The sequence below is a fragment of the Aegilops tauschii genome, chromosome 5 (assembly GCF_002575655.3).
Source record: "Aegilops tauschii subsp. strangulata cultivar AL8/78 chromosome 5, Aet v6.0, whole genome shotgun sequence".
NCBI lineage: Eukaryota > Viridiplantae > Streptophyta > Magnoliopsida > Poales > Poaceae > Aegilops > Aegilops tauschii.
This window is the reverse complement of record NC_053039.3, coordinates 372,352,384-372,364,597: the sequence shown is the minus strand read 5'-3', so window position 1 is coordinate 372,364,597 and position 12,214 is coordinate 372,352,384.

The following is a 12,214-nucleotide window of genomic DNA, read 5'->3' as shown; positions in this document are numbered from 1 at the left end:
CCACCGCTGGCGACGTTCTTGTGGAGGCGCACGGCGGTTAGCGCCGCCACCGCCGGCAATGTTCGTGTGGAGATGCATGGCGGTTAGCTTCTCCCACGGTACGCGCATTCTAGACTGAGGCCCCGTGCATGTCGGTGTAGCGCTGAATGTTAGCTGATAAACACTGTTAATCTCACTGTTTGCCGAAGTAGTTTACAGTCAATATGCTCTGCTTAAGAAGCTTCCTTGCCCTGTTCTTCACTGAATCTTCTTACCTGAGATGGCATGCCAAGGCCGATTAGTTGCTAAAATATCCTGCCATATATTGATTGTGACATAGATTGCCATGGTCTAGTAGCCGATCTGTTATGTGAAATAGCTCTACACCGTTTTATACTCGATCTTTGTTGCTGCGATGGCCTTCGATAGTTCGATGGTTGTGTGCTCGGCCTCATTAACTGCTGAAACAACATGCCATAATTTTGCACTCAAATCTGTTTGCTGAATTAGCTTTACATATGTTTCGTTACATAGATCTGCTCATCCAAATATCTTGCCATAGCTTTAGACATCGACCTAGGTATTTTCTTGTGGACTTCATAAAAAAGCATATATGTTTTTCCTGTAATACCTAGTAGAAGAACTAATTTGTATGTCTAGCATATGGATGGGACTTGGATAACTTCTGCTCGAAGATTCTCCGCTGCATATGTCGAGGGGGTTGAAAACTTCATGAACTTTATCAGAGCTGAGTACGGTGGTCCGAAATCAGATGTGCTCTGCCCGCGTAACAGTTGTATGAATTCAATTACAAGACCCCAGTCAACTGTGCAAAATCATCTACACTTGTATGGGATGTCGGTCACATATACTAGGTGGGTTCATCATGGTGAAGCTGTGAACGTCAATGTTATTGACTACGTGGAAGCAGCAGATCACCATCTTGATCTGCCTGATGCTCAGGTGGAAGAGGAGGAGGAGGAGGCGGTGGTGGTGGCGGCGCCAGTGAGTTTGACCAACATTGAAACAATGCTACGAAATGCTCATGCATTCCGTGAACTTTCACCTGCAAAAGAGAAACGGTGGGCCCGCATGTTGGAAAAATGCAACGTGGCTATCACCCCAGGAAATAAGCTGTCGGTATTCTCAGCTATGGTCACCTTTCTTCAGGTGAAGACATCTGAGCGGATGACCAACAAATCATTCGATGCGACATTGGCTGCTTTCCGCAAAGCTTTCCCAGATGCGTCTGAGCTGCCACACACCTACAGTAAAATGAAGAATTTCCTTCGTGCAGTTCGAATTGGATATGATATGATCCATGTTTGTAAGAATAATTGTGTTCTGCTCTGGAAGGATTATGCCAACTTAAGTGAATGCCCAAAATGCAAATCATCAAGATGGAAAGATGGCGATGTTGTGAAGAGGATTCCTCATAATGTTCTGAGACATTTTCCAATTACACCAAGATTGCAGATGTTGTTTCATGATGCTGAAACAAGAGAGGATGTACTGTGGTATTCTAGGAACCAGGAGTACAGAGATCATAATGTAATGAGCCATCCATCACATGGTAGTGAGTGGAAAAGATTCCCGTTGGCCATATGACGTTGGGCATCTTGCTCACCATGGCGCCCCCGCACTCGGCGTGCTCGCCGCCCACCACCTTGGGCTTCACATTAAAAATCTTCAGCCATAAACCGAAGTGCGGCGAAATGCGGAGAAAAGCCTCGCACACGACAATGAATGTCGAGATGTTGAGGAAGGAATTAGGAGACAGATCATGAAGATCGATCCCAAAATAATACATGATGCCGCGAACGAACGGATGGAGGGGAAACCCTAGCCCGCGGACAAAGTGAGGGAGGAATACAACCCTCTCGTGGGGTTCCGGAGTAGGGATGATTTGTCCCGCCGACGGGAGACGGTGGCTGATTTTCTTGGCCAGGTACCCGGCCTCCCGAAGCTTTTCGATATCCTTCTCTCGGACGGTAGAGGCCATCCATTTGCCTCCTGCTCCGGATCCGGACATCTTCGGAAGACCTTTTGTGGGCAGAGAAGACAAACACTTGGGCGCTAGAGCTTGAGCGGAAGGGAATGAATCGGGAAGTAGAAAGCATGGGTGCGAAAGGGGGTCCTTATCCCCTTATAAAGGCAGCGGGGATTCTGCGCGTTCCCACTTGCCTGGTAAAACCTTTTATTCCCCAAGCGTCGTAATTGATGGCGCGGTTGGGTTACCCACACCCGTATTGATGAGAATCCCGTGATAAGGGGACACGATCTCTGCTTCGATAAGACGTGCCAAGGAAACCGCCTCGCAACACGTGTTGTGGCTGGTTGTGAAAAATGGTTCGAATAATGACCGGGCCGTGGTGTGATGTGATGCTGCAAAATGCGTCAGCAGATTAGATTTGTGGAAATGCTATTCTCTCTACGGTGGTATGTGGAATTTGTTTTGCAGAGCCGGAGACTATCCTTGTGTTCAAAATCTTCTATGGAGTATTCGGAGGAGGAACTCGCCTTGCAATGCCGAAGACAATCTGCGCGCCGGACTCATCGTCATTGAAGCCTGGTTCGGGAGCTACTGAGGGAGTCCTGGATTAGGGGATCCTCGGACAGCCGGACTATATCCTTTGGCCGGACTGTTGGACTATGTAGATACAAGATTGAAGACTTTGTCCCGTATCCGGATGGGACTCTCCTTGGCGTGGAAGGAAAGCTTGGCAATACGGATATGTAGATCTCCTCCCTTGTAACCAACTCTATGTGACCCTAGCCCCCTCCGGTGTCTATATAAACCGGAGGGTTTAGTCCGTAGGAGAACAACAATACCATAGGCTAGCTTCTAGGGTTTAGCCTCTACGATCTCGTGGTAGATCAACTCTTGTAATACTCATATCATCAAGATCAATCAAGCAGGATGTAGGGTATTACCTCCATCGAGAGGGCCCGAACCTGGGTAAACATTGTGTCCCCTGCCTCCTGTTACCATCCGCCTTAGACGCACAGTTCGGGACCCCCTACCCGAGATCCGCCGGTTTTGACACCGACAGCGGCATAATCTTGATGTGATGCACATCGAGAAAAATATATGTGACAGCATTATTGGCACACTTCTTAATATTGAAGGCAAGACGAAAGATACCTTAAAATCTAGGATTGATTTGACACACCTGGGTATCAGACAGGATTTGCAGGTGCAAGATGAAGGTAAACCACGGGATATGGCACCAGCTGTGTACGTCTTGGACAAGGTAAAAAGAAAAGAATTCTGCAAGGTCCTGTCACGTGTGAGATTCCCACATGGATTTGCTTCCAACCCTGAAAGGAGAGTCAGTGCAGATGGAGACAAGGTACAAGAGTTGAAAACTCATGACTTCCACGTCCTACTTCAAAGGGTTTTACCTATTATCCTTAGAGGATTGGGCCGCCCTGACTTATAAAGAGCAGTTGCAGAATTGGGACAATTCTTCAGGGAACTCTGCAGTAGAAATATCAGAATAGATGCTTTGGAGCGTCTTAGAGACAAGATACCAACTATCCTATGTGACCTTGAGAAGATATATCCTCCAGCCTTCTTTGATGTGATGGTGCATTTGGCAGTTCATCTACCTGATGAGGCACTACTTAGAGGTCCAGTACAGTTTGGCTGGATGTACCCCATTGAAAGGCGGCTAGGCACTTTCAAGGGCTATGTTAGGAACAGAGCTAGGCCCGAGGGTTCCATTGCAGAGGCCTACATTGCTACAGAAGCGTTGACATTCTGCTCAAAATACATTGAAACAGTTGATCAGCTTAGCAAAGACGTCGATGAAGACAATCCTGGGCTCAATGTTTTCGATTATTCAGTGCGAGTTACAGGGAAGAGTCGACAAGAGGACAAACCTAATGATTTGGACAAAATGGTTTGGTATGTGTTGAATAACTGTCCTGAGATACTACCTTATATCAAGTAAGTGCTAAGTACTGCAGCTTATACGTCGTAATCTACTAAACTTGCAGCACATTCTTATATATTTAGATGTTTGACGCGATCACTATGTTGTGCAGCATCTACAAAAAGGAGTTACTGCCGCAAAATCCAAGAAACTGGTTATGGCAGGATTTGCGAAATGGTTCAAGAGCCATGTAAGCTTTTGAATTGCACTGTCAGTTTTTTTAATATATTGAGTACATAAGATGATCAGCTTGTCTATTTTCTAACCATAGTTTAAGAAGACGCGGGAGGATGGGCAGGCAGTTGATGATGCCCTTTACTCACTAGCAATGGGTCCTGATACTCGGGTAACACATTATGAATCTTGCATTGTTGGAGATGTGAGCTACAACACCCTTGCACGAGATGAAGGCAGGAAGACCCAAAACAGTGCCATCATGAGCACGGATACGTATGACAAAGAGACAACTGAAATGTATGCAAACATAACAGACATTGTTCAGTTGCAGTATATCTCCAGTTTCGAGGATCATCGGTGTGTGGTTCTGTTGTGCTGTCTTTGATATAACCTGTTTTCCAGGATCGCAAATCCCAGAGCTGATGATTAGTTCAAATCCATCAATGTCAAGGCGGCGTACCAGACCAACGAGCCTTTTATTTTGGCAAATCAAGCAACACAGATATTTTTCTTGGAAGACACATTTGCACGTAGCGATGACTGGAGAGTATTGCAAAGGTTTGAGCAGAGGAATTCGTTTAATGAAGTTGCACAACAAGATGATGCTTACACTGCTCCTGATGTACAAGATAACACAGATGTTCCTAATATCTTTGAGAACCATCACGTCAATGACGCCGGCGAAAAGATTGCCTGTCATGCTGTGGACATACAAGAGTTGATCAAGAAGAAGCCAACGTTCGAGGACGTTGAGGACGAAGAAGAAGATGACACCGTGGGGAATTACGATTCAGACTGATACACATGGCGAAGATGTTGACGCTGCTACTGCGGATGATGATTACATTGCTTTTGTCGTATTTGCCTGTCAGAAGACGTTTTTTATCTACTATGTGAAATTGTGTTTGCTATGACAACTGAAACCTGATGAACATGTTGTTTAGTATTTTCCTGTGAGAACATCAGTTGTTATGAATGCTGATTTGTGTTTGGTGATTCTATAACGACTAAAACATGATGACATTGTTGTTTAGCTGTACTCATATTTGGCTGTGAAACTTGAATCTGATGACATAGTTTGCTGTTGGACTGCAATTTGCTCGACGTCTTCGAATGAGAACAAAGCTGACCCGACAGGTCCTCTACTAATTTATTTATTTATTACCAAAAGGGCCTCTGCTATTTATTTATTTATGAGCAAAAAGGGATACCCCCTGATTTCCGTTAATAGAAATCATTAGATTTTCACAACACTATGCCCAGCCTGCTACACAGGTATCATTCATTACTAGTTTCAGCAAAGTGCTCATGTCATTGCCACTGAATACATCACGAGTGCTACATACACTACAAATAAAGAGACAATCATCCTACAGAGCACATCGATTTTGCCCATTATCTTCACAAGCTCTTTCATCTCCTCATTGTTGTCAAGGCCATTCAGCAGCTGTTGCTTGGCCATGATCAGAGGAACTGCATCTTTAACCTTCTGCTCTGCATCTTCCTCTTCTGCCGTTCCTTCAGTTACTTGTCCAACACCCCAACCTGCTGGTATTGGGATTCCTCGGCTAACCAAATAATCAGCGTAGTTGCACTCCCCCACATCAGCAACTTCCTAGAAATACAAACCACACGAATCTTCCCTTTTCTGCACGAATCAAATTGGAAGATCATCAACCAAACTATTAAAAAAATCAGCAACTGAAAGCAGCAGAACAACACTTAAACATATTATTACCCCATGATTCGGGCATTTGTAGAAGACTCGGCAAGGGTTGAGGATTGTGGTTGAGACGCGACGGATGACTCTGCGTGATTTGCAGCAGTGGCACCACACCAATGGTAGCGGGTTGCGATGAGCAACCGGCTGCGGTGCGTGTGCCGGCGGGGGTGTGATGAGACCCACGGGCGATGGTACAGGTGGCGACTTGGCGCATATTTGGTTATTGCCTGCTGAAGAGCAGGTTGACGAGCAGCTAGCAGACATGGTTGTTGCGGCCAGAGCTTCTGATGCTAGGCAGAGCAAGTAGAGAAGAGGAGAAGCGAATGTTGGATATGTCAGTTTCATTACATGCAGAGTAGCATAGCACCATATATAGTCATAGTATAGGTTTGGATTCGAACCAGCTACAGGAGCACGTCTCTATTTTTTCTAAAACTCAGCAACGTCTCTTTACTGGTACACTAGCTTGTTATGTACGCCTTCTCAAGTCTTTGATTCCTCTACCTGACATCTGGGACCCACCGGAAGGGCCTCTATATTTCGCGAAAAAAACGTGCCCCCCGCTGACAGGTCGGACCCACCATCTATCTTCGCACGCAAGGAAGTGCAACCTTATTACGCACAAAAAAATGAATACTCCCCCTGCGAGCTGGAACCCAGCATAGTGGGAGGCTGACTTGTGGGCCTACCAAGTTGACGGGGACGGAGGGCTTCTTACTTAGTCAATATGAATGATTCTAGCTCCAGTTACCGTATGATGTTCATCCAACAGCAGTAGTGCTTCTTCAACCTCTGGTCTTCTTGCTCCAGCCGCCCAAACCAGCGTCGGTCGTGCCGCGTGCTCCTGCCTCCCGTGGCCAACTGTGATGCCATGGAGGACTCACCGCCCCCTACTACTCCCACCGCTGGCCAGGGCATCCCTCTACTCACCCACACCCCCGGTTATTCTGCGGCGACGGCAGCCTCACACCACAGCCGAACCAGTGAACCCTCGTACTCCTGTCTGCGTGGGCATCCACTACCGCGTCTTCCCCGACTCCGCGTCGTCCCCTTCCTAGGCCTCGATGTCGTCCACCGCCTTGGTGCTCTCGGCACGGCGTGGTCAATGTGGTCAACGACCGACTTCCATCGGAAGAGTACTGTACGTGGAGAGGCTGACAGCTGGGTCCATGGCCTCAGCTGGGTCCACGGCCACAGCCCAGTTTTTTTGTGATTTGCCAAGTAAGTCGCTTTGTCAGGCCTGTTGGGCTGTAAATCTTTCAAGACGAGGAGAGCTTTGTTCGGCTGGCTGAGAAAATAGCCTATCAGTAATGAGAAATGGGATGTACATTTTTAAAACACATTGATATTTCTCCGTCGTATCTACTTTTCCAAACACTTTTGCCCTTGTTTTGGAGTCTAACTTGCATGATTTGAATGGAACTAACTCGGACTGACGCTGTTTTCAGCAGAATTTCCATGGTGTTATTTATGTGCAGAAACAAAAGTTCTCGGAATGACCTGAAACTCCACCGAACTTATTTTTGGAAAATATTAAAAATACTGGAAGAAGAATCCACGTCAGGGGGGCCTCCACCTATCCACGAGGGTGGGGGGCACGCCCCCTGCCTCGTGGGCCCCCTGTTACTCCACCGACCTCAACTCCAACTCCATATATTCGTGTTCGGTGAGAAAAAAATCAGAGAGAGGGATTCATCACGTTTTACGATACGGAGCCGCCGCCAAGCCCTAAAACCTCTCGGGAGGGCTGATCTGGAGTCCGTTCGGGGCTCCGCAGAGGGGAATCCGTCGCCGTCGTCATCATCAACCATCCTCCATCACCAATTTCATGATGCTCACCATCGTGCGTGAGTAATTCCATTGTAGGCTTGCTGGACGGTGATGGGTTGGATGAGATTTATCATGTAATCGAGTTAGTTTTGTTAGGGTTTGATCCCTAGTATCCACTATGTTCTGAGATTGATGTTGCTATGACTTTGCTATGCTTAATGCTTGTCACTAGGGCCTGAGTGCCATGATTTCAGATCTGAACCTATTATGTTTTCATGAATATATGTGAGTTCTTGATCCTATCTTGCAAGTCTATTGTCACCTACTATGTGTTATGATCCGGCAACCTCGAAGTGACAATAATCGGGACCACTCCCGGTGATGACCGTAGTTTCAGGAGTTCATGTATTCACTATGTGTTAATGCTTTGGTCCGGTACTCTATTAAAAGGAGGCCTTAATATCCCTTAGTTTCTGCTAGGACCCCGCTTCCACGGGAGGGTAGGACAAAAGATGTTATGCAAGTTCTTTTCCATAAGCACGTATGACTATAATTGGAATACATGCCTACATTACATTGATGAATTGGAACTAGTTCTGTGTCACCTTATGTTATGACTATTACATGATGAACCGCATCCAGCATAATTCTCCATAACCGATCCAATGCCTACGAGCTTTTCACATACTGTTCTTCGCTTATTTACTTTTCCGTTGCTACTGTTACAATCACTACAAAACCCAAAAATATTACTTTTGCTACCGTTACCGTTACTTCCATACTACTTTGCTACTAAATACGTTGCTGCAGATATTAAGTTATCCAGGTGTGGTTGAATTGACAACTCAACTTCGAATACTTGAGAATATTCTTTGGCTCCCCTTGTGTCGAATCAATAAATTTGGGTTAAATACTCTACCCTCGAAAACTGTTGCGATCCCCTATACTTGTGGGTCATCAAGACTATTTTGTGGCGCCGTTGCCGGGGAGCATAGCTCTATTCTTTGAGTCACTTGGGATTTATATCTGCTGGTCACTATGAGACACCTGAAAGACGAGAAAAAAAATTATCCCTCAACTACGAGGGGAGGTAAGGAACTGCCATCTAGCTCTGCACTTGATTCACCTTCTGTTTTGGGTAAGCTTGCGACACCTAAACCTGCTTCTGCTATTAATTCTGATATGTCGCATATTATTCATGATGCCACTTCTTCTATGCATGATACTTATGATGAAACTACTTCTATGCTTGATACTACTGTGCCACTTGGTGAATTTCTTGATGAACAACTTGCTAGGGCTAGAGAGAATGAAATTATTGAAACTGATAATATTGATGACCGTGATGATGAAGGCTCTCCTAATAAATATGAATTACCTGTTGTTCCTGAGGGTTATGTTATGGATGAAGAAGCTGCTAGAGCTATTTTAGCTTGCAATGATAGATATGATCTTAAGAAGTTATTAACTAAATGGAAGCAGCAATCTCTTAATGCTAGAATGAAACCTGACCCTGCTTTTGCTACTTCACCTATCTGTGTTACTGATAAGGTTTATGAATTCTCTGTTGATCCTGATATAATTACTTTGGTTGAATCTGATCCTTTTTATGGCTATGAATCTGAAACTGTTGTGGCACATCTTACTAAATTAAATGATCTTGCGGTTGTGTGCGTAGGAGGTAAACTCACTACTTTTATATCCTTAAAATATTTCCGTTCTCATTGAAGGGTGATGCCAAGATATGGTTTAATTCTCTTGATCCTAGTTGTGTGCGTAGTCCCCAGGATATGATTTATTACTTCTCTGCTAAATATTTCCCTGCTCATAAGAAACAAGCTGCTTTAAGGGATATATACAACTTTGTGCAAACTGAAGAAGAGAGTCTCCCACAAGCTTGGGGGAGGCTTCTCCAATTACTTACTGCTTTGCCTGATCATCCTCTTAAGAAAAATTAAATACTTGATATGTTTTATAATGGACTAACCGATGCTTCCAGAGATTACCTGGATAGTTGTGCTGGTTCTGTTTTCAGGGAAAGAACACCGGATGAAGCTGAGATTCTATTGAATAATATGTTGACAAATGAAAATAATTGGACACTGCCTGAGCCAACTCCTGAGCCTATTCCTAAACCAACTCCGAAGAAGAGGGGTGTTCTATTTCTCAGTCCTGAAGATATGCAAGAGGCAAAGAAATCTATGAAAGAAAATGGTATTAAAGCTGAAGATGTTAAGAATTTACCTCCTATTGAAGAAATACATGGTCTTAATTTACCGCCTGTTGAAGAAATATATGATCTTAATCCATTACCTATTCAAGAAACTCATGGTCTTGATAATCCGACACAAGTAGTAAAGGTAAATTCTCTCTATAGATTTGATGAAGGTGATATTCCTCGTTATAAGTCTGCTAGACAATGCTTAGATGAGTTTGACAATTTTATTGTTAAACAAGAAAACTTCAATGCATATATTGGTAGACAATTGAAATATAATTCTGATACGCTTGAACACTTGGGTAGTTATATGCCTAGAGTTAAAGGTGAACTTAAGCTCATTAGTAAACATGCTTCTATGGTTACCACTCAAGTAGAACAAGTACTTAAAGCCCAGAATGATTTGCTCAATGAATTGAATAGTAAGAATAATGACTATGCTGTTAGAGTGGCTACTAGAACCGGTAAAATGACTCAGGAACCTTTATATCCTGAAGGCCACAATAAGAGAATTGAGGAGGACTCTCAGAGAAATAATATAGATGCACCTAGACCTTCTAAAAAGAAGAAAAAGAAAAATGATAGGACTTTGCATACTTCTAGTGAACCTATTGCTGAACCACCTGAGAATCCAAATGATATTTCTATTTCTGATGCTGAAACACAGTTTGGTAATGAACATGAACCTAGTGATAATATTAATGACGATGTTCATGACGATGCCCAACCTAGTAATGATAATGATATAGAAATTGAACCTGTTGTTGATCTTGATAACCCACAATCAAAGAATCAACATTATGATAAGAGAGACTTTTATGCCAGGAAACACGGTAAAGAAAGAGAACCATGGGTTCAGAAACCCATGCCCTTTCCTTCTAAACAACCCAAGAAAAAGGATGATGAGGATTTTGAGCGCTTTGCTGAAATGATTTGACCTATCTTCTTGCGTATGCAATTAACTGATATGCTCAAAATGAATCCTTATGTTAAGTATATGAAAGAAATTGTTACAAATAAAAGAAAGATACCGGAAGCTAAAATTTCCACCATGCTTTCTAATTACACTTTTAAGGGTGGAATACCAAAGAAACTTGGAGATCCAGGAGTACCAACTATACCATGCTCCATTAAAAGAAACTATGTTAAAACTGCTTTATGTGATCTTGGAGCCGGTGTTAGTGTTATGACTCTCTCTTTATATCGTAGACTTGATTTGAATAAGTTGACACCCACTGAAATATCTTTGTAAATGGCCGATAAATCACCTGCTATACCTGTAGGTATTTGTGAGGATGTGCCTGTTGTGGTTGCAAATGTTACTATTTTAACAGACTTTGTTATTCTTGATATTCCCAAGGACGATAGTATGTCTATTATTCTTGGAAGACCCTTTTTGAATACTGCAGGGGCTGTTATTGATTGCAACAAAGGCAACGTCACTTTTCACGTCAATGGTAATGAGCATACGGTACACTTTCCGAGGAAACAACCTCAAGTCCACAGTATCAATTCTATTGGAAAATTCCATCAATTATTTTTGGTGGTTTTGAATTTCCTCTACCTACTGTCAAGAAGAAATATGATATTCTTATTATTGGGGATGTGCATATCCCCGTTGAGGTAACATAGTGTTATTCGAAATTTCTCCGGTTCCATGTTATTCGGAATGAGTTTGTTAACAAGACTTGATCAACCTTGTTAGTGGATTCCTTTTGATGAGCATGAGATGGATGAAACTAGAAGGCACAACCTTCTGTACCCTCCTTTTACCTTCTGTTATTTAGTTGAAATAAAGCAAAAATAGTATTTTCCTGTCTATTTTCTGAATTATCCGTGCAATATAAAAATACCGTGAAAATAAAAATTCTCCAAATTCCCTGCCAATTTAATATGATTTTTATGGAATATTTGAGAATATCTGGCACTTAGAACATAGCAGGGGGAGCAAGCACCTGGCCACGAGGGTCCAGGGCACGCCCACCCCTACAGGGCGCGCCCCCTGCCTCGTGGACCCATGGTGGCTCCCCTCCACTTATTCCTGCATCCACACACTTCTTCTTCCTCCCAAAAAAATCACCATCCAGCTCAAGCACGAGCTCTAGCTCATTTTGCTGCGATTTTCGATCTCCTTGTTCAAAGCACCTCTCACAAAACTGCTTTGGGGGATTGTTCCTTGGTATGTGACTCTTCCATTGGTCCAATTAGTTTTTGTTCTAGTGCTTTATTCATTGCAAATTTGTGCTGCCTAGGTGACCATGTTCTTGAGCTTGCATGTCAAATTTATATGGTTCCAAGTAGTTCTAATGCATGATATAGGCTCTAGGCACTTGTGGGAGTAGTTCTACCAATTTTGTTGAGTTTGGTTCACTTTTATTTGAAGTTACTAAAACTTTTAGAATTTTTTCA